Raw genomic sequence first — 23,657 nt, forward strand, 5'->3', positions numbered from 1 at the left:
TCTTAATGATATTACTATTTATTATTACACATCAGTTTCTCATGATTTGAATATAACTTTTAACTTTGGTTCTTCCCTCTCTCTTGCCTCCTTTGTTCAATTAGTTTTCAGGCTCCATCTATCCTAAATAGCAACTGCTTCTCCTTTACCCAGGATCCCTGAGGGTCTTCCTCTCCCAGTTTAACCTTTTTGTTCTTTTTTTTTTCTTTATTAAAAGGGGCCATCCCATGAGTAACTACTTAAATAGGTCTGCTCATTGAATGGATGCATCGCACTCAAAGTGAGAATCTGATAAGACCTCAGCCTAAAATGACCAGGATCATACATTGAGTTCTGGGCCATCTCCAATGGTCCTGATGAATATCTGGGCACCAGACCCAGACGACAATGGAGGGGAAAATGAGATTAGTGTTTTTGCACAGTCCTTCCTCATTCAAATCAAAGTCAACTGCAAGTCATGACATCAGCTTGATGTCATAGTCCTCTTCGAGACAAAGGGCAAACATAGCATAACAAAAATCCTATTTCTGAAATGTCTTTATGATCTATCACCTCCTTGCTGTGCCAAATGCAGCATCCCTACTGCAGATCAACACTACTATGCACTTGTATTTAAATATGCTTCTATTTTTCCAGTGTTCACTGAAACTACCCTCCAGTCCATCCTTCACATCACCACCAGATTAATCATTCTTATGTAGAGCTTTAATCCTGTAATTCCCCTGTTTAAAACTTATAAATGACTACCTTTTATTTACTGAATGAATCTCAACCTCTTTGGGTTGGTATTCAAGGCATTTCATAAACTGATATTATCACATCTTTCCAGAATTACCTCATAATTCCCCTTATATATGTCCTGCATTTTCTTGCTACAATACGATTGAAATCATATTTAACCTACCCTTCACTTTGCATTTTTTACTATGCTTGGAGAGTGATTTCTCCCTTCTCCTGATGAAATTCTACATACCTTTTAAAGCAGAGTTAAAATGGTATTTCCTCCATGAAGCTCTATCAAATTTCTCTGCTTGTTAATGATCACTTTTTCATCACATCTTTAAACCTTAGCTTGTCTTCTCATTTTAAGGGGACCTTTGGTGATCTTATCAAATGAGATCATTAAAGAAAATGTCATCTTCTTTTAAAAAATATTTTATTTGTTTTCAGTGTTTTATAATCACTGCCATATATTTTAGATTTTTTCCACTCCCTCTCTCTCCTTCCCCCCTCCCTCTCCACTCCCCTCCAAGACTGCTTCCAAGACTGCTTACAGTCTTATATAGGTTCTACACACATGTTCCTATTAAATACAATTTCACCACAATAATGTAGAATTAAAGAATTAAAATGAATGAGAAAAACCATAAGACAAAAGAAAACATAAAATAAAAGAAAATGATCTGCTTGATTCTGCGATCCAATCCCATAGTTCTTTCTCTTGATATGGTAGGCATTTTGCCTCAAAAGTACATTGGAAATTTTTTGAGTCCTTGCATTGCGATGAAGGATTAAATCTACCAGAAAAATTTCTCACACACTGTGGTTGTTACTGTGTACAAAGTTCTCCTGTTTCTGCTCCTTTCACTTGGCATCAGTTCATAAACGTCTTTCCAGGTCTCTCAGAAGTCTTTCATTATGTCTTATAGCAGAATAGTATTCCATTACATTAATGCACCACAACTTGTTCAGCCATTCCCCAGTTGATGGACATCCTCTTGATTTACAGTTTGGGGCCACTACAAAGAAAGATGCTATAAATATTTTTGTACATGTGGTATCCTTTCATATTTTTATGATCTCTTTGGGATACAGTCCTGGAAGCAATGTTGCTGGGTCAAAGCATATGCACATTTTTTAGACCTTTGGGCGTAGTTCCAAATTGCTCTCCAGAATGGTTGGGTCAACTTACAGCTCCTCCAACAAGGAATTAGTGTTCCCACTCTCCCACGGTCTTCTCCAACATTTATCGTCTCCTTGTTTTGTTATGTTAGCTAATCTGATAAGTGTGATGTGGTATCTCAGAGTTGTTTTGATTTGTATCTCTCTAACCAATAGTGATTTAGGGCATTTTTTTTTCATATAACTATAGATAGCTTTAATTTCTTCCTCTGAAAACTACCTATTCATATCCTTTGACCATTTATCAATATAAATGGCATATTTAAAATCAGTTCAATTTATTTAACACCTTCTATGAGTAGACAGAAAAAAAGAGAGTAGACCCTTCCCTTAATATACTTGTATCATAGTTTTTCCTCTCTTATTTTCTTTGACTTCTCTGCAGCATTTGACACTGTGAGCCACTGCTTCCTTCTTCTTCTTCTTCTTCTTCTTCTTCTTCTTCTTCTTCTTCTTCTTCTTCTTCTTCTTCTTCTTCTTCTTCTTCTTCTTCTTCTTCTTCTTTCCTTTTTATATTTTCTCCTTTAGTGAGAAACCACTATCATAAATTATTTCCTCTAAATGAGTGACTCCTAAACTAGGATCCCTGCCCTTCTCCTCTTCTAACCTCTCCCTAGATCTTTAGTCTCTTATTTCCATTTTTAAATTGCTTGTTGGATATTATGTACTGGGAAATTTAGCCTGTACAATCTGCCTAAAACTGAACTCATAACCTTTCCACTTAAACATTCCCCTGCCATTAATTTCTCTGTTTCAAGGGTATAATCATCATGCCAATCACCCAAATTTATAATATTGAAGTCATCTTTTATGCTTCATCTGCAACCTTTCACAGAAAATCAGTTGAAATTTCCTATTTTTCTGCTTCTACAATAGCTCTCACATAATTCTTCACTTTCATTGTAACCACTTTAGCTGAGAGAGTTATCACCTTCTTATCTAGACTACTAGAATATCCTCCTAATTGTCATTTTTTTTCCTATCTCACATCTATCCCCTCTCCAAACAATCCTTCACACTGCTGTGAATATACAGTTATGATCATGTCATTCCAAGGACGTTTCTCAAATGAACATCTGTACCTATCTGTTGCCTATAAAATAAAGCACAGAATCCTAACTTTGATATTCAAAAGTATCTAATTTCTCTCAAGCATACAACAACGATTTTATCTTATAGTAATCCTTAAGTGTAAATCTAACACAATATCCATATCAATATCACTTATTCACTCTCTTCCACTTAGAAGGGGCTTAATATAATTTTAATTATGCAAAATTCATAGCTATTTTACATGTTCCCCTAAAGATATTTATTCTTGACTACTATATTTTTCAGCTTTCCCTACTGCTTTCCATACAACTGTTACAGAGCTTGATACATACTTCTTTGTAAATGCTTGTTTGTTTGTTAATTGATGGATTGATATTCTACAAACTGAATAACTCAGGAATCCCTGAATATGGCCCATGGTTTTCTTTTTTTCCGTGCTTTGGCTTAATAAACTGATTGCTCCAATAGTATTCTCCCTCTCCCCACTCAAAATGTCATTCATAATTTAAAACCCAAATCCAATGTTATCTCTTCCATGAAGCCCCCTTGAACGGTGAGGCTGAAAATAATTTCTTCTTATTCTGTGTTCCCTTATGGCTTTTTACCTCCTCTATATCATTAATTCTTATAATTAGTTACATTAATGTAATTATTAATACATTTGTAAAAGACCTTTCTTGTCAAATCATAATCTTCCTAGATACAAAGTCTCTCTCTCTCTTTCTTTCTCTCTCACTCTTTCTTTCTTTCTTTCTCTCTCTCTCTCTCTCTCTCTCTCTCTCTCTCTCTCTCTCTCTCTCTGCCTGTATTTTCTACAACACATACTATACTTATTTGAACCCTGCATAAGTGCCAATATTTGTTTAATGGAATTAGGGAATTGTTTAATCGAATGGAAAAATAATGATGTAATCAAATGTGAAAAATAATATGCAAAATATTATTTTGTCACCATAAATTCTACTGAGTTTACAAAATAGGACATTTCATTCCCCTTCTCTCTCTTCCCTTGCCTTGTCCATCCCCTTTTGTGGTTTTTGAGAATGTTTCTTTAGCCTGTTCTTAGAAAGTCATCTAACACAGCTGGCACCTCCATTTCCTGAAAAGCAGAATACATATTTGATATCTCTTCAAAGGTTTTAATTGTTCTCTTTTCTATAATTGAATTTCAATAGATTTTAATAGCTTATGCTCTCACATATGGATATCTATATAAAATATTGCATATATGTGTTGTATATGATATATATCATAATATATAAAAATTTTATAATGCACACATATATAAAACCTATATTATACAATATAATATAATCATCTGTAACATGTGATATGTCATATGTGACATGATTTTATATGATAAATTTGTAGACTGTGTCACATGGTGTATTATATATTGTGTTTGGTATATTATATGTGAAGTTCTTTCATACTGTATACCCTATTATGTACATGTTTGTACATATATACACAAACTCACACATCATATGAAAATTTATGATATATGGTATGATATAATATCATGCAATAACATAATGACATAATACATATTACATATAATATATGGCACATTACAATAATAATATTATATGATATCACAGCAATACTATATATAATAATATATACTATGTCATATTACCACAGTAATGTTAAATACAATATTACACATTATACTATTATGCATTACATATTGTTTTGCACTATACATCAAACTATTTTATGTGTGTATGTGTATTTGTTTGTGTAAAGAAGTTTTAGTCCGTACTAATGGACTCATTGCCCTACTCATGCAGGCTGAAAAGGTCCAGGCCTTTCATTTATGGAGGAATCGCTGATTGAGGAAACTCCCTCTACCAATGTAGATCTGCATCTGTTTTTCAATTTAGAGCCTAAGAGAGTCATTTGGAGTACTGAGAAATGAGGTGATATCCAAGGTTTCACAGTCAGTGTGTGTCTGAGGCAGGACTTGTTCCCAGATCTTTCTGGCCCCTGAGGACAACTTTCTATCAATTATTCACACTTTTTCTCAAGACTTGCCATACTGAAATACATATAGTATGTTCTGAGAAACCATAATGACCTGTATTGTAATTTCTGAACTGAATTCTGCTGTGATTTGAGGTTTCTAGGACTTTTTTCCCCCTCTAAATTATTTTAGCCAGAGAAAAATGATAATTTCAAGTGATTTAGAAAGTCATGTCAGGAGAGTCAGTCTGTAAAGCATTTGGGATTTCTTCTTTGAAAGGCTCTACACAAGCAGAAGAAAATGTCAATATGGGGGGGGTGGAGCCAAGATGGCGAAGTAGAAAGATGCACATACACATAGCTCCGAACCCACAAACCACAGAACAGCTAGAGGGGACCAAGCCAGAGCGAATTCTGCACCCAGAGACCACGGAGTATTGGAGCGAGGGAGATTTCTGCTCCGGAGAGACCTGCGGACCTCTCGCGGGGGGTGGGGGGGGGGGGGGCCTTCGTGCTGCGGACTGGGCGTCGGGTCGGGGAGCGGAGTGCGGCCCTGCCGCGGCCGGGACACTGAGGGGAGGAGATCCGAGAGGGCTACGGGGACGGGATCTCTAGCGGCCATGCAGGTCCCCCCACCCACAGAGGGACCTGCAAACCTCTCACAAAAGGTCCGTCGCGCTGCAGATGCGGAGCCCAGCCCGGACCTGCGGCGGCGGGGCCGCGGCTCAGAGAGGCACAGATCTGAGCGGGCTCCGGAGGCGGGATCTTCAGCAGCCGCACGGGCCCCCCCACCAACAGGTGACTGACAGGGGTGGGTGAGAGAGTCTCTTTGGCGGGTTGAGAGGGGAGTGGGGTGCCCCCATGGCTCGGCCCCCCCCCCGGGAGGTGGGGACTGAGAGGCGGCTGCAGACGGGGGCTCCCCAAACGGGCAGGAGCCTGGATCCATTGTGGAAGGTCTGATCATAAACCCCCAGAGGGAACTGTGCCTGAGAGGCGGCCCTGCCCCTGACCACCTGAACTTAATTCTCACACTGAATAGCAGCCCTGCCCCCACCAAAAATCCTAAGGCGGGAAGCAGCATTTGAATCTCAGTCCCCAAACGCTGGCTGGGAGGACCAGGAGGTGAGGTGGGTGTGAGGAGAATATTCAGAGGTCAGGCCACTGGTTGGAGAAAATGCCCAGAAAAGGGAAAAGAAATAAAACTATTGAAGGGTACTTTATCGGAGAAAAGACACTTCCTCCCTTCCTTTCTGATGGGGAGGAACAATGCTTGCCATCAGGCAAAGACACAGAAATCGAGGATTCTGTGTCCCAGCCCACCCAATGGGCTCGGGCCATGGAAGAGCTCAAGAGGAATTTTGAAAATCAAGTTAGAGAGGTGGAGGAAAGACTGGGAAGGGAAATGAGAGGGATGAGGGAGAAGCATGAAAAGAAGATCAGCTCCCTGCTAAAGGAGAACCAAAAAAATCTTGAAGAAATTGGCACCTTGAGAACTAGCCTAACTCAGCTGACAAGGGAGGTGCAAGGGGCCAATGAGGAGAAGAATGCTTTCAAAAGCAGAATTAACCAAATGGAAAAGGAGATTCAAAAGCTCACTGAAGAAAATAGATCTTTCAAAACTGGAATGGTACGGATGGACGCTAAGGACTTTTCGAGAAAGACAGATATCTCAGAACATACCGCGCAGATTCGAAAAATGGAAGATAATGTGAAATATCTTATTGGAAAAACAACTGACCTGGAAAATAGAATCAGGAGAGACAACATAAAAATTCTGGGACTACCTGAAAACCATGATCAAAAGAAGAGCCTAGACATCATCTTCCATGAAATTATCAAGGAAATCTGCCCTGAGATTCTAGAACCAGAAGGCAAAATAAATATTCAAGGAATCTGCAGAACACCGCATGAAAGAGATCCAAAAAGAGAAACTCCTAGGAGCATTGTGGCAAAATTCCAGAATTCCCAGGTGAAAGAGAAAATATTGCAAGCAGCTAGAAAGAAACAATTCAAGTATGGTGGAAATACAATTAGGATAGCACAAGATCTGGCACCCTCTACATTGAGGGATAGAAGGGAATGGAATAGGATATTCCAGAAGTCAAAGGAACTAGGACTGAAGCCAAGAATCACCTACCCAGCAAAACTGAGTATAATACTTCAGGAGAAAAAATGGTCTTTCAATGAAATAGAAGACTTTCAAATTTTCCTGATGAAAAGACCAGAGCTGGAAAGAAAATTTGACTTTCTAACACAAGAATGAAGAGAACCATGAAAAGGCGAACAACAAAGAGAAATCATAAGGGACTTACTAAAGTTGAACTGTTTACATTCCTACATGGAAAGACAATATTTATAACTCTTGAAACATTTCAGTATCTGGGCACTGGGTGGGAGTACACACACATGTACACATGCACACATACATAGAGACAGAGTGCACAGAGTGAATTGAAGAGAATAGGATCACATCTTAAAAAAAAATGAAATCAAGCAGTGAGGGAGAAATATTGGGAGGAGAAAGGGAGAAGTTATATGGGGCAAATTATCTCTCATAAAAGAGGCAAGCAAAAGTCTTATTAGTGGTGGGATAAAGAGGGGAGGCAAGAGAAAAACATGAGGTCTACTCTCATCACATTCCACTAAAGGAAAGAATATAATGCACACTCATTTTGAGAGGAAAACCTATCTCATAATACAGGAGAGTGGGGAACAGGGGCACAAGCAGGATGGGGGGGAGGATGGAGGGGAGGGCATGGGGAGGAGAATGCAATACGAGGTCGACACTCATGGAGAGGGAAAGGACCATAAGAAAATAGAAGTAAAGGGGGACAGGATAGGATGGAGGGAAATATAGTTAGCCCTATACAACACAACTAGTATGGAAATCATTTGCAAAACTAAACAGATATGGCCTATATTGAATTGCCTGTCTTTCAAGGGGAAGGGGTGGAGAGGGAGGGAGCTAAGGAGGTTGGAACTCAAAGCGTTAGGACCAAATGTAATGTTCTTACCACTGGGTAACAAGAAGTACAGGTTAAGGGGTCAAGAAAGCTATCTGGTCCTACAGGACAAAAGAGAAGACGGAGACAAGGGCAGGGAGGGAGGATAGAGGAGAGAGCAGATAGGTCACCAGGGCAATTAGAAAGCTCGAGTTTGGGGGGGGAGGGGATAAAAGGGGAGAAAATTTGTAACCCAAAATTGTGTGAAAATAAATGTTAAAAATTAAAAAAAAAAAGAAAATGTCAATATGCTTACCATTCTGATAGGATTACTGAAAGAATATATTAAAAAACTAGGCTTCATTAACTATGTTCATGACATCTCTATACCAGAACACTCTGAACAAGCAAATACTGGACTTAATTTTAAGTACAAGATAATCATTTAAAAGGAATAACTTCTTAGTGCATTTAAACTCCTATCAACATAGCAGTCTTTAAACAAGACAAAAAAGATATGAGAAAAGCAAATTATGTCCTTTTAGTAGAAAGAACTTGATTTATTATTCAAGTATATCATTTCCTAAGATATTCATGTCTTTCCTCTAGTTGGTTACTCCCAAAGCAGACTTCTACCTCTCAGAGTCTCAATGACTTTCTGTTGAGATTTTTGATGATGAAAATGATGTTGCAAACATTGTATGTCTTGAGAATTGCCTCTGTTTTCACTTTGATGGATCTCTGCTGCTTACATTATTTTTATACCTTCATGGTTTAACTGCAAATGGCAAACTAACTTTTGATTGTCTGACAAGGCACATTTTGGTTGCTTTGTGCATTTCATGCAAAACAGTGGAAAGTGGAGATGGAGGATGCCTTACAACAGGAAGGAGCACACTGCCAAAAGTGCAGAATCATGATCTGTAATAAAGATGAAAGAGTAGACATTTGGAAAAGAAGTAAGGGATGAGAGAACCATTTCAAAGACAGAATAAACATTAAGTGGATAGGAGTATAGTACCATCTATTTAGAACTGCAACAGATCTTAGAGTTCCACTCTTTAATTTATAGGTGAAGGAAATAAAACAAAGAGGTGTAAAATGACTTGCTCAAGGTCACACAAGTGGTTAGTGGTAGATTTAGAGTTTAGAACCCAATCTTGTTATTCCAAGTCCATTGTACCACAAGAGGGAAGAAGAAGAGTCAGAGATGGCCTGGACCTTTTCAGCCTGCATGAGTAAGGCAACAATGGCCACGTTGATGAATATGAAAAAGCAGGTGGGAATGGTGATTCTAGGTGAGGAGATGGCAAGGTCAGTTTTATACATCCATAACAGGATAATTTTGCCAATGGAAAGGGATACAGTCAATTTCAATGATGAAGTGATGGTTCAGTTCTCATTGGAAATGTCCAGGTTAGTCACTGGAGATGTAGAGATATCATATAGATTTTGATAAATATGAATCATTAATATGAGATGACTTTCTATGGTGCTAAGAAAAAATGAATCAGAATACATTTGCTGAAAGATAACTGATACACGATCGTCTCCCAGGAGACTGTTACCATCTGAGGCTGCTTCATAAGACTATCTGGAGAGGTTTTGATGAGGTGCCTTTTGACTAATCTGATTGCCATATTGAAGAAAGCCTATTCCTGAGCCTATGACCTAAATCTTTAAAATGGGCTAAGATTATAAGTATTAAATGTGTATTAGAAAATTGTCTCCACTTCTCTGGGAAGCTTTTCATGTCAATGAGCTACAAGAACTCCGACTACTCTCTACTTCCTATTCTTGAAATGAGAAGGGCTTCTGTTGTATGAGATCATTTCCTGGGGAGAGTTAAAAGGTCCTTTGAAATACTTTCACTGAGAACACTTGTGACCACTTAAAACCACTTACCACTGGAGAAAGAGAAGTTCACTTGGTTTTGGTAAATGGCCTCTCATGCCCTCCAGGTGTAAAACGGTCTTAATTGCAATTGTAAAACCCAAAGACCAAAGAAGCTCAAATATATTTATATCACTGCCTCAACAACGCTGTCTTTATAAATGACATTTCACTCAGTGTAGGCTGAAAAGGCAGAATCTTAATTAGAATGATATCTGTCAGAACTTCCATGCCTATTTGAAAAATAGAAACCTTGCTGATTCAATAAGATTTACTATTATGGGATAACTTGGGAAAGCAGTCATCCTGAATTTAGTCTTGGAGATGGGAAAATAAGGCTCAGTGCTTATTCTTCTTTTTCAGTACTTCCTCTGGGCACTGTAGGGAAATGAACACATGCTGAGGGCAATATGTATATTAATATCAGATCACCAAAATAGCAAAAGTCTAGATTTCTTCATGGTAATGGCTTAAGGTAATATTGACACAAACATGGACATTGATAACTGGAAAAACACCTTAAGATTTCCAAAACACTTTACACACATTATCTCATTTGAGCCTTGCAATAACCTTGCAAGATAAGTTCTCTGGGTATTGTGACATTTTATTTTATTTGAAATTGTTTTATTTGTTTGCAGTGTTCTACAATCACTTCCATATATCTTAGATTTTCCCCTTCCTCCACCTCCTTCCCCCCTCCCTCCTCACTTCCTCCCTGAGACAGCCTGCAATCTTATATAGGTTCTACACAAATGTTCCTATTAAATATGTTTTCACCTTAGTCATACTGAATAGAAGAATTAAAATTAATGGGAGAAATCATAAAATAAAACAAAACAAAATACAAAACAAAATGGTCTGCTTCATTCTGCTTTCCAATACCATAGTTCTTTCTCTAGATGAGGAATGAGTTTTGCCTCCAAAATCCATTGGGAATTTTTTAGGTCTTTGCATTGCTATGAAGGACTAACCCTACCAGAAAAATTCCTCACACACTGTGATTTTTGTTTTGTATAAAATTCTCCTGGTTCTGCTCTTTTCACTCAGCATCAGTTCATATAAGTCCTTCCAGGTCTCTCTGAAGTCTTCCTGTTCATCATTTCTTATAGCAGAATAGTATTCTATTACATTCATATACCACAACTTCTTCATCCATTTCTCAATTGATTTACCTCCCCTTGATTTCCAGTTTTTGGCCACCACAAAGAGAGCTACTATAAATATTTTTGTACATGTGGGACTCTTTCCCATTTTTATGAATTCTTTGGCATACAGTCCTCAAAGCGATATTGCTGGGTCAAAGCATATGCACATTTTTGTAACCCTTTGGGCATAGTTCCAAATTATTTTCTAGAATGGTTGAATCAGCTCACAGCTCCACCAAAAATGAACTAATGTTCCAACTCTCCCACATCTTTTTCAACAATTGCCATCTTCCTGTTTTTTCATGTTAATCCATCTCATAGGTGTGATATGGTATCTCAGAGTTGCTTGGATTTGCATCTCTCTAATCAATGGTTATTTAGAACAGTTTTTCATATAACTATAGATAACTTTAAATTCTTCCCCTGAAAACTGCCTGTTCATATACTGGCAATGAAAGATGGATCATAATATCAGAACAAAGTATGGAGTCATTCCAGAACGAACTATGGGGACATTACAGAAACTTTTCAAGTTCTTAAAATGATCCAGGCAGCTCTCCTCCTTCAGTATGACTCTAAGTTCAATTTATTGCCCATTTTCAATGTCCAAAGCATACGTACTGAGGAATCATCTTTGTTTACAGTAAATGTATTCCCTGATACTGACAACAGGTATTTTTCATCTTTTTTTCTGTGTGGATAGTTAAATCAAATTGTTTTAAATCACTACAGATCAAATTCAAGAGAATCTTTAACATTCCGGGGCTTGATTCAATGAGTACAATGCTATCCACAATGAGGAGGATCTAAAGGACTTCTCAACCTTCTACGAATCCTTCTTCAATTTGATCTCTGTACTGGACCTCATACATGGCAATGGTCATCTCTCTTGGTGATTATACATATCTCTGTTTTATGTCTAACTTGGATTAATGATCAGAGGGTCTGCAAATAAAGTTATCTTTGGTGGTATATCTTTCAAGGAGACTCACATCACTTGAATGTATGCATAAGAAGTATCTTGTTGAGAGAAACTTTTTACATATAGTTTTAAGCTACTGAATCAAATGTGTGATTTTAAACTGTCAATAAAAATAAACACAATGGATCTTGAATTCTCTGCATCTTTTAGTCACTTGTATAATAGCAATACATGGTCTACTAAAGAATAAAGCCTGAAAGAGCCTCTTTCCTCCATTATTTCCCTAGCTAAGGGAGTCCATTGGATGAATGTGAAGATAATTTTAAAAACTGCACATAGATGGAAAACTATGTAGGTGCTGATATTCTCTCAGTTGTATTTTGGAGAGATGTATTAATGAAGTTGAAATTTTCAGTGTTGGTAAAAGCCCAGGAATTCCCCCGGAAGCTCTCACAGTTGTACTGTTTGCATAGTTCTTCTCAACCTACAGTTTTTCTAATAAAGCTGAGTTTCTTATCTTTCTTCTCATTAACACTAACATCACCTTTATAAAGATATCTGGGAATGTGAGGATAGAATTCAAATGCAGAGGATTTACTATAACTATCCTTGATTTTAAAAATGGTTCTGTGGTTCCACTCCCACCTTTTGCTTTTTTATCCTCCTTCTAGTTTACATCCCTAAATGTCCTTTGTTTGCCTGCTTAATGGAGACAATCATCAACATTTTATTTCTTTTTTTCTTTTTCTTTTTTTAAGTTTTCAACATTTATTTCCATAAAATTTTGAGTCCCAAATTTTTCCCCCATCTCTCCCCTTCCCAGACCCCAAGACACTTTGCATTCTAATTTCCCCTTCCACCAATGTGCCCTCCTTTCTAACACCCCTCCCTTCCCTTGTCCCCATATTCTCTCTTGTCCTGTAGGGCAAGATAAATTTCTGTACCCCATTACCTGTATTTCTTATTTCCCGATTGTACACAAAATAATTCTCAACATTTGTTCCTAAAACTTTGGGTTGCAACTTCTCTTCCTTCCTCCCTCCACACCCATCCCCAATGAGAAGGTAAACAATTCAATATAGACTATATATGTGTAGTTTTGCAAATGGCTTCCATAATAGTCACGTTGTGTAAGACTAACTATATTTTCCTCCATCCTATCTTGCCCCCATTACTTTTATTCTCTCTTTTGACCTTGTCCCTCCCCAAGAGTGTTTACTTCTATCTGCTCCCTCCTCCCACTTCTCCTCCATTCCATCATCCCCCACCCTGCTTATCCTCTTCTCCCTTGCTTTCTTGTAGTCTAAAATAGATTTTCATACTTAATTGAGTGTGCATATTATTCCTTCCTTGAGCCAAATGTGATGAGAGTAAGTTTCACTTATTCCCTCTAATCTCCTTCTTTTTCCCCTACAAGGGAAAAACTTTTTCTTGCCTCATCTATAAGAGATGATTTGTCCCAATCCATTTCTCCTTTTCTCCTCCCAATATATTCCTCTCTCATCCCTCAATTTTATATTTTTAGAATTGATCCCTTCCTATTCAGCTCATCCTGTGCTCTCTGTCTCTGTCTGTCTGTCTCTATCTCTGCCTGTGTCTCTTCTCTCTATATTTCTCTCTGTCTCTGTCTCTCTCTCTCTCTCTCTCTCTATATATATATATATTATATATATGTGTATATATATATACATATATGTGTGTGTGTGTGTATGTAATCTCTCCAACTACACAGATACTGAGAAAAGTCTCAACAGTTACAAATATTATCTTTCCATGTAGGAATGTAAACAGTTCAACTTCAGTAAGTCCCTTGTGATTTCTCTTTTCTGTTTACCTTTTCATACTTCTCTTGATTCTTGTGTTTGAAAGTTAAATTTTCTATTCAGCTCTGGTCTTTTCATCAAGGATGATTGAAAATCCTCTATTTCATTGAATGACTATTTTTTCCTCTGAAGTATTATACTCAGTTTTGGTAGGTAGGTGATTCTTGGTTTTAATTTCAGTTCCTCTGACTTTTGGAATGTCATATTCCAAACCCTTCGATACCTTAACGTAGAAGCTGCTAGATCTTGTGTTATCCCAATTGTATTTCCACAATACTTGAATTGTTTCTTTCTAGCTGCTTGCAATACTTTCTCCCTGACCAGGGAACTCTGGGTTTTGGCTACAATATTTCTAGGAGTTTCTCTTTTTGGATCTCTTTCAGAAGGTGATCAGTGGATTCTTTCAATATTTATTTTTCCTTCTGGTTCTAGAATATCAGGGCCATTTTCCTTGATCATTTCATGAAAGATGATATCTAGGCTCTTTTCTTGATCATGGCTTTCAGGTAGACCCACAGTTTTTAAATTGTTTCTCCTGGATCTATTCTCCAGGTCAGTTGTTTTTCCAATGAGATATTTCACATTATCTTCCATTTTTCCATTCTTTTGGTTTTGTTCTGTGATTTCTTGGTTTCTCATAAAGTCATTAGCCTCCATCTGTACCATTCTAATTTTGAAAGAACTATTTTCTTCAGTGAGCTTTTGAATCTCCTTTTCCATTTGGCTAATTCTGCTTTTTAAAGCATTCTTCTCCTCATTGGCTTTTTGAACCTCTTTTGCCAATTGAGTTAGCCTATTTTTGAAGGTGTTATTTTCTTCAGCATTTTTTGGGTCTCCTTTATCAGGTTGTTTACTTGTTTTTCATGCTTTGCTTGCGTGTCACTCAATTCTCTTCCCAGTTTTTCCTTCACCTCTCTAACTTGATTTTCAAAATCCTTTTTGAGCTCTTCCATGGCCTGGGACCACTGCATATTTAATTTGGAGGTATTGCATGCAGAAGCATTGACTGTTATGTCTTCTCCTGATGGTAAACATTGTTCTTTCTCATCTGAAAAGATGGGCGGGAATATCTGTTCACCAAGAAAATAACCTTCTATAGTCTTATTTTTTCCCTTTTCTAGGCATTTTCCCAACCAATTACTTGACTTTTGGGTCCTTTTTCAAGAGTAGAATATACTCTGGGGACCTGTAAGATCTCAGTTTCTCCAAGGCGGCACAACCAAGGGAGAGGTGTTTGCTCCTCAGGGGCCTACAGCTCAGTCATGCTCCAGGACCATGCTCAGGGCAGAACTTCAGATAAGTTCCCCCAGGGGCTTTAAGCTCAGCCTCTGTAACAATGGACCTGGGTTGCTGCCACAGTCACTGTAGTCACCTATCATCAGCTGCTGTTGCTGCCACCCCCACCTGGGGCTGGAGCTAGGGGAGGGCCCTGCTACCTTCACTCTCTGGTTGAAAAAAACCCTTTCACTGACCTTTGGCACTTGTGGGTTAAGGGATCTGTGAACTGCTTCTGGTGGTGGTGGGGATTCTGTCCCAAAGCTTGCTCTGGTCCTGCTTCTCCCAGGGCCTTGCGGCCAAAGCTGGGATGGGCTCTGCTCTGTGTCCAGTGCAGCAGACCTTTCCCATTGGCCTTCCAGGTCACCCTGGTCTAGAAATCTCCTCCACTCCCTCATTCTGTGGCTTTTGCTGCTCTAGAATTTGTTGAGAGTCTTTCTTTACAACTATTTTATGGATTGTGGGGGAAGAGCTAGAGAATGTGTGTCTTTCTACTGTGCCATCTTGGCTCTGCCCTCAACATTTTTTTTCAAACTCATATCTTCTGCTGCTGGAGATATTGTTTATAAATTTTCACCATCCATCTCCGTAATATTTTATAAATGAGCTTATACTCTAAAGTTTCGGTTGTAATATTTCTCCACTTCACAGAAAAGTAAAATATTTACTGCCTGGTGCATCTTTAAGCTCTTTGGGCATTTTTGTTGTGGTGTTTGAATTACATTGATTTGAAAAATTTCTGCAGTTGGTGTCTATGTTCTTTCTTTCATACATTTGTCTTTTGGAGGAATATATTAATCTGTTTAAATAATTGATAGAGTTGAAATTACTTAAATTGCACTCTATTTGTTTTTCTTTCTAAAATTTTTGTCTATCCTTTTAGTTTTGTGGTGATTTCTCAGCTTATTCAGAAATGACTTCATCAAAAATGAGTTATTTTGTTCATTTTTTGAAATTCAATAAATGTGTGTATGTGTGTGATATTACTTGGTACTATCCAAATCCAGGACCTTCCAATTATTTTTTCAAACTGAACATGATGTTTAGACATGAATCTTCTCTGAGATATCCAAGTCATTGGTTTATTTCATTCCTTATTCCTGATGTATATTTTCCTACATTTTTAAACCATCTTCACTCTTCATATCCTAGCATCAAAGTTCTCAAGTATCAAAGTGTGCATTGATTTAATTTGGAAAATCTCATTTAGTTTTCCCTAGAATTTCTCTTTAAGAGTTGTCGATCGACCTATGGCAATTATTTTCAAGGTGGTATTTTTGCAAGTGTTCGTCATGAGCCTTGCATTGTGAAATGACTGAATGTCCCACTTCAATAGCATTTTTTATAGACTTTTTTCTTCCCTGTAGTTAAATAGTGAGATTGAAACTGTCTGTCATCTCAAGTGCCTTGCATTTGATTGGGAGAATATGTATATATGTATATATACACACATATACACACATACATGTATATACACATGTATATATACATATATGTATGTGTGTTTTAGAAATATAGATGACATATGCATACATACATACATGTGTATACATGCATGTGTGTATGTATATATGTATGTATTCTAGAAAGTTTTGAGGTATAAGGTACTAATACCTGGTGATGAGAAATCAAGAAAAACCTCATGAAGAACAGAGTGCTTGAGATAAGTTTTGAATGTACCTAGACAGTCTAAGAGTTAGAAGGAGGTAGGGAATATAATTTAGGCAGAGTAGATGTGTATTTGGGGTCTTGATTTTCTGTCAGGATGGGAGTAGTTTTCCTCTATAGGTAGAAATTCCTATATAGTTCTCTAGGAAAGAGAATGATTGACATCATATTTTAGAAGCTGAGGAGGCTGGATATTCACAAATTATCAGGGTCAAATCATTGAACCAGAGAAGAGAAAAATCTTTTGAGGTGTAAGGTGTATTCACACCCACCTAGTTTCATGGTGCCCTCCTACACAAAGCTTCCAAAAAGTTTGAAAATTCTTATTGAGCAGGATCCTGATGAGAGAAATGAAAGAAGTATAGGATTTGGAGTAAATAAGTCCCCTGCGTTGGTCATTTACTCCAAATATGACCTTGGACAAAAGATAATCTCTTTGGGTCAAGGTTTATTACTCTGTAGAATGAATAAATTGGACTCAATGACTTCTAAGGCTTTTTTCAACTCTAACTCTGTGCTGAGATGGAGAGGCAAGTGAACATGGATGTTTCTGGGGAAAAGCTTAGGGGTCCTACAAATGTGAAATTTCCTGGTCATCCATCTAATCTTTATGTACGTCTTAAAGACACCATGTCAGACATGCTTGGAAAGTTTTGATGCTTTTACCCACTCCCACGCCCACCAGTTCCAGAATGTCTTGCCCTCTCTCAGAGCTCAAATCATACCACCTTTTCTTTGATATAATTTCTAGAAATACTGAACTAGGGAAAACGTAAATATAACAGAAGCCAAATTCTAGTATCACAGGGATGTAATATTGCTTGGTTGATGATGGACTGGAACTTTCTTGATCTTATTCTTTATTACTACCAAATTTCTGTTACTTTATGATCTATCAATGCAGATTACTAAATATTTAGTTCCTATGTAGCTGAAACATTTTAAAAAATAATTTATCTGTTTATTACTAGTTTTCAACATTTATTTTTATAAGATTTTTGAGTTCTAAAATTTCCTCCCTCCCTTCCTTTCCCCTTTCCCAAAACAGCTTAAAATTTGATATAGGCTAAACATGTATTATATCCATGTATAAGCTATACACGAACATATATAGGTTATACATGAAATATTAAACGTATTTCAACATTAGTCATGCTGTGAAAGGAGAATCAAAACAAAAGGGAAAAACCATAATAAAGGAAAAAAATTTTAAAAAGAGCTAGAAAATACTATGTTTTCATTTGCATTCAAACTCCATTGTTCTTTTTCTGAATGTGGATAGCATTGTCCTTCCAGTCTTTTGGAATCATCTTACATCATTGCATTGCTGAGAAGAGATAAGTCTGACAAAGTCAGTTATCACTCAATGTTGCTATTACTGTGTAAGATGTTCTCCTGGTTCTGCTCGCTTCACTCAGCATCATTTCATATAAATCTTGGCAGGTTTTTCTGACATGTGTCTGCTCATCATTTCTTATAAAATAATAGCATTTCGTTACATTTATATACCACAACTTGCTCAGCTATTCTCCAATTTATGGGCATTCCCTCAACTTCCAATTCTTTGCCACTACAAAAGCAGCTCCTATAAATATTTTGTACATGTGTGTCTTTTCCCCTTTCAATGATTTTTTTTTTTGAGATACAGACCTAGAAGTGGTTTTGCTGGATCAAAGGGTATGCACAGTTTCATAGCCTTTTGTGCATAGTTCGAAAATTATTCTATAGAATGTTTGGATTAGTTCACAACTTCAGCAACAGTGAATTAGTGTTCCAATTTTTCCATATCCTCTCGAACATATGTCATTTTCTCGTTTTGTCATGTTAACCAATCTGATAGCTCTGATGTGGCACTTCAGAGTTGTTTCGATTTGAATTTGAGACATTTTTTAAACTTGGATTTGAATACAACTATAATTCTCAATATTTATTGCTCCTCTCTCTAATATTTTTAAGCATGTTCAAGATGACTTTTTTTTTTTATTTTAATTAGGGGAGAGAATGATACCTTGTTTCAAAATCCATATAAAACCTAGGGTTATTTCATCACCACCAACTTAATAAGGATAGAATTTTGCAAATGACCATCCCTCCAATTCAGAGAGCCTTTTAGCTAAGCTGTTAACCTTTTTAAAAAAATTTATATTCTGTATGATGTATTCAGTATTATGTCATATTCTGTTAGATGTATTGCTCCACACTCATTCTCTATGAAAATCAAGGTCTCTTACTAGACCTCCACATCTAAAACCTCAATGAGCACTTCAAATAACTCTGGTTCTTTAGGGGACCACTTCTCCCTTCCTGCATATATGTATATATGTACATATATACATATATATACACACATATATACGTGAATTTCACCTGTATGTTCATATATATGCTTCCTCCATGCCCTCCCCAGAAAGTTATCTCTTGTTTAAAAAGAAAATAAAAGATAGAGAAAGCAAAAAAGTAATACATCAAAATTAATGTCTCAACCAAGTCTTCCATCTCTGATAAGGGAAGGAAATACATTTTCCCAATTGAATATTGATGGGGTGAGGAGCTTTTATTTTATTTTTTCGTTTACATAGGCTTAGTAATCATGTATAATGTTTTACTTATTCTCCTTATTTCAGTTTGCATCAGTTCATGTAAATATTCTTGTGTTTCTCTGAATTTTTAACATTTATTATTTCTTGGCACAGCACTTAACACAGTGCTTGGCACATTGGAGGTACTTAATAAATTCTAGTTGATTTGACTTGATTTCATGCAGATATATTTCATTACATTCATATGCCACAATTTGTTTAGCCATTCTCTAAAGGATTCTCTAATGCTTATTTCCAATTCTTGGCCACTACAAAAAGTGCTGCTATGAATACTTTGGTATCTATGGGACCTTTCAATATTTAATGTCTAAGTGGCAAATGTGTCGTAATGGTTACTTTCGTTTAAATGATGTGGACATTTGACTTACTTTTTAAGAAGGACATTTGACTTACTTTTTAAGAATAATTTTAACTAGCTTTTCTGTCTTCTTTTCATTTAAAAATAAAATACAATCACAGAGCATTGTGGCAGCATCCAGGTTAACTAATCCTCCCCCACCTCTAGCCAGCAGAGTAAATGCGTTTTTGTCCAGGTTCCACTGCCTGTCTTAACCCCAGCTCTTACAAAGCCAATTACTTTCCAAAACAAAGGTAATTCAACCTTAGAAAATAAGAAGAAAATTCTGCTTGTTCTAATCTCCTGGTATCCTTCTACCGAAATTAATTTCATCCAAGCCACTGAGAGCTCCACTGCTATGATTTCTTCTGCTAATTCATTTAAAATTTCACTATCCCTAGTATTTTTTTTTACAGGACTACATATGCACTATCTGTTTATATATTTGACAATATCATCCTTCTCTCAAAGTCATTTGACTTAATGCCTGGAAAGGAATTTTGATTTTCAGTGTGCATTTTCGTACTCAAGATTTTTAGTAGGCATGAATGTTACTGGCCTTATTTAATTGAAACCCAGTGCAGCATTTTATGATCTCATAGAAACCATTAGAGCATTTAATCATACATCTCACTAATCCAGATACTCAGGATGTCTCTTCCACTGCAATTTATATTTAATGTTGAAGAGATAGATTCCTGTCATGAGCAATATCAAATCTCCGAAAATAGGGACAATATTTGCTCTGAAAAGGAAGAGGACTTATTTTTGCTCTGATAGATTCAAAAGAGCCATTTAAGTTCAAATGTAGAGTTCCTATTAGTACCCAGATTTATTATGAAGCTCTAGTATGAATATTCATTACTCTGAAGTTTTCATACACGTAAGTTTGTACTGTCTTCATAAGTCAATCCCTATGATCTTATTAATTACTTCAATTACTATGTAAAAAATGCCAGGGAAGTGAATGGGCCAGCCTGAATCTTCCCTCCTACTTTTTGCTTTTATGTTCTCCTTTTCTCCTGCCGCTCTTTATCACTGTTTTGTTGAATAGTTATACGTCATGCTCCGTGTGTATATTCTGCCATTTTTTGACCAGTTTATATGAAAATAGTTACTGTGCTCTAGAAACTACATTAAGTGAACTGATTTAGCTTAGATTATGACAATTTAGAGATGCATAACAATTCTTTTTTTTCTATAGCTGTAGATGTGTTGCCAATACAATTCAATTCACATCAATTAATTTCAATTCAACAAGCATTTATTGTCTATGCCAAGCACTTGGAATAAGAACTGATCTTTCTTCATCTCTCTGTCTCTCTGTCTCTGTCTCTGTCGCTCTGTCTCTCTTTCTCTCCCCCATCAGCACACATATACACACTTGCATATATATATATATACATACTCATACATATATAAATATATACACATATGTACATTCATGTGCTTATGTGTATATATCTATATGGGCACGTATGTATTATCTGCCCTCAAGGAACTTGCATTTTTCTGATGGGGATAAGGGGAATGACATATTGAAACATTTGATTTCAGAAAACAACGTAATAGCTATGTACACATAGATTAAAAGGAGAAACTAGATGCAGGTGAATCAATTAGAAGTCTATTGAAATAGTTTGGGGGAGAGTGCCTGAATTGGGTGGGAAAGGTTGTGAGTAAAGTGGAGAGAGATGGACCATGCTACTGTAGGTAAAATCACCAAGATTTGAAAACGATGGGACATGAGTGGATCAGCTGAAGGAGTAAAGAGGGGGAAGACAATGCCTCTTTTGAAAACCTTGGAAAATTGAAGAAAGCTATACCTTCAACAGATACAGAGGAATTAAAAAGAGGTATAGTTTCAGGGAGAAAGATAATAATCCTTATTTTGTGCGTGTTGAATTTGAGAAGCCTATGGCATATTAAATTGGAAATGTTTATCAAGCCATTGGAATTTCAGGACTGGAGCTCAGGTGAGAGGTGAGGACTAGATAAATACATTTTTCAGGCCAACTATATAGAAAAGATCATTTATCCTATGGCAGCTGATGAGATCTCCAAGAGAAAGAATATGTGGAAAGTAGAGGGACCACATCAGAGCTCTGGATGAAGTTACATGAAAATATTATTATTCTGAGGAAAAGTTATCATTGTAAGGTGCATACTAATATTCATATATAACAAGGAAAGTGCTCATGTTTCACACTTTTATGTTGTGGAAATTGTAATTATAGAGACATGCCTACTTGCATAGGTACTTAGACACCACACATTTCACAACAGTTCTTAATTTCTGTGCTACTCCTTATGCCTGTGACGAAATGCAGGGTAAAAGATGTCGCTGTCCTGTATTTAATGTTTAGAAATGTAAAGTAAGTAAAGCATATGAGAACTCTGAAAATGATATTGGATGAGCAGGTGCCATACAACTGCACTGGCATTTTATTTTAGAAATTTTAAGGTAAATATGAAAGTGATGGAAATTGCATTAGGCCAGAGAATCTCAAAATCTTAAGGGAGGGAAGACACAGCAACACAGCCATTTTGTATGTTTGTTTGACTTGCTTTCAGCATTGCCAGAAGAAAGTAATAGAGAACTGTTCACTACAAAATTCTTTTGTATGACTTTCATTTCTTTTCCCAATTTTTCTTCTACCTCTCTTTTATGATTCTTAAGGTCCTTTCTGAGCTCTTTCTTCAGTTCTTTCTGGGCTTGAGATCACTTCATATTTTTCTTTCTTTTTTTAATTGTATTTATTTATTTTTAGATTCTGACATTCATTTCCACAAAATTTTGAGTTCCAGTTTTTCTCCCCATCTCTCCCCTCCCCCCCACCGCATAATATCTTGCATTCTGATTACCCCTTTCCTCAATGTACCCTCCCTTCTATCACACCCTACCCTTACCTCATCCCCATCTTCTCTCTTCTCTTGTACAGCAAGATAAACTTCTATACCCTATTACCTGTGTTTCTTATTTCCCGGTTATATGCAATAATAATTCTCAACATTCCTTTCTAAAACTTTGAATTCCAACTTCTCTCCCTCCCTCTCTACCCATTCCAACTGAGAAGGCAAACAATTCAATACATGCTATATATGTGCCATTTTGCAAAAGACTTCCATAATAATCATGTTGTGCAATACTAACTCTATTGCCCTCTATCCTACCCTATCGTCCCCTGTTTTTCATTCTCTCATTTGACCTTGTCCCTTCCCAAAAGTGTTTACTTCTAGTTACTCCCTTCTATCATTTGCCCTCCCTTCAATCAGCCTCCTCACCCCACCTGTCTTCTCCTCCCCTACTTTCCTGTAGTATAAGATAGATTTTCATACCAAAAGTAGTGAGCATGTTATTCCCTCCTTAAGCCATATGTGAAGAGGGTAAGCTTCACTTTTCCCCTCTCACCTTCTCCCTTTTCTCCTCCATTAAACAAGATTTTTCTTATCTCTTTTATGAGTTATAGCCAACCTCATTCCATTTCTCCCTTTCTCCTCCCAGTATTTTCCTCCCTCACCCCTTAATTTTTATTTTATTTTTTTATGGATATCATCTCTTCTGATTCACCTCAACCTGTACTCTCTATCTATGTGTGTGTGTGTGTGTGTGTGTGTGTGTGTGTGTGCGTGTGTGTGTGTGTATAATCCCTCCACCTACTCAAATACTGAGAAAAGTCTCAAGAGTTAACAAATATTATCTTTCCATGTAGGAATGTAAACACTTCAGCTTTATAAAGTCTTTTATGATTTCTCTTTCCTATTTAGCTTTTCATGCTTCTCTTGATTCTTGTGTTGGAAAGTCAAATTTTCTATTCAGTTCTCTTTTTTTCAACATGAATACTTGAAAGTCCTCTATATAATTGAATGACCATTTATTCCCTTGAAGTATTATACTCATTTTTGCTGGTCAGTGATTCTTGGTTTTAATCCCAGTTCCTTTGACTTCTGGGATATCCTATTCCAAGCCCTTCAATCCCTTAATGTTGAAGTTGCCAGATCCTGTTTTATCCTGATAGTATTTCCAAAATACTCGAATTGTTTCTTTCTAGCTCCTTGCAATACTTTCTCCTTCACCTGCGAACTCTGAAATTTGGCCACAATACTCCTAGGAATTTCTCTTTTCGGT

This window comes from Notamacropus eugenii, chromosome 7 (assembly GCF_028372415.1).
Source record: "Notamacropus eugenii isolate mMacEug1 chromosome 7, mMacEug1.pri_v2, whole genome shotgun sequence".
In the NCBI taxonomy this organism is placed as follows: Eukaryota; Metazoa; Chordata; class Mammalia; order Diprotodontia; family Macropodidae; genus Notamacropus; species Notamacropus eugenii.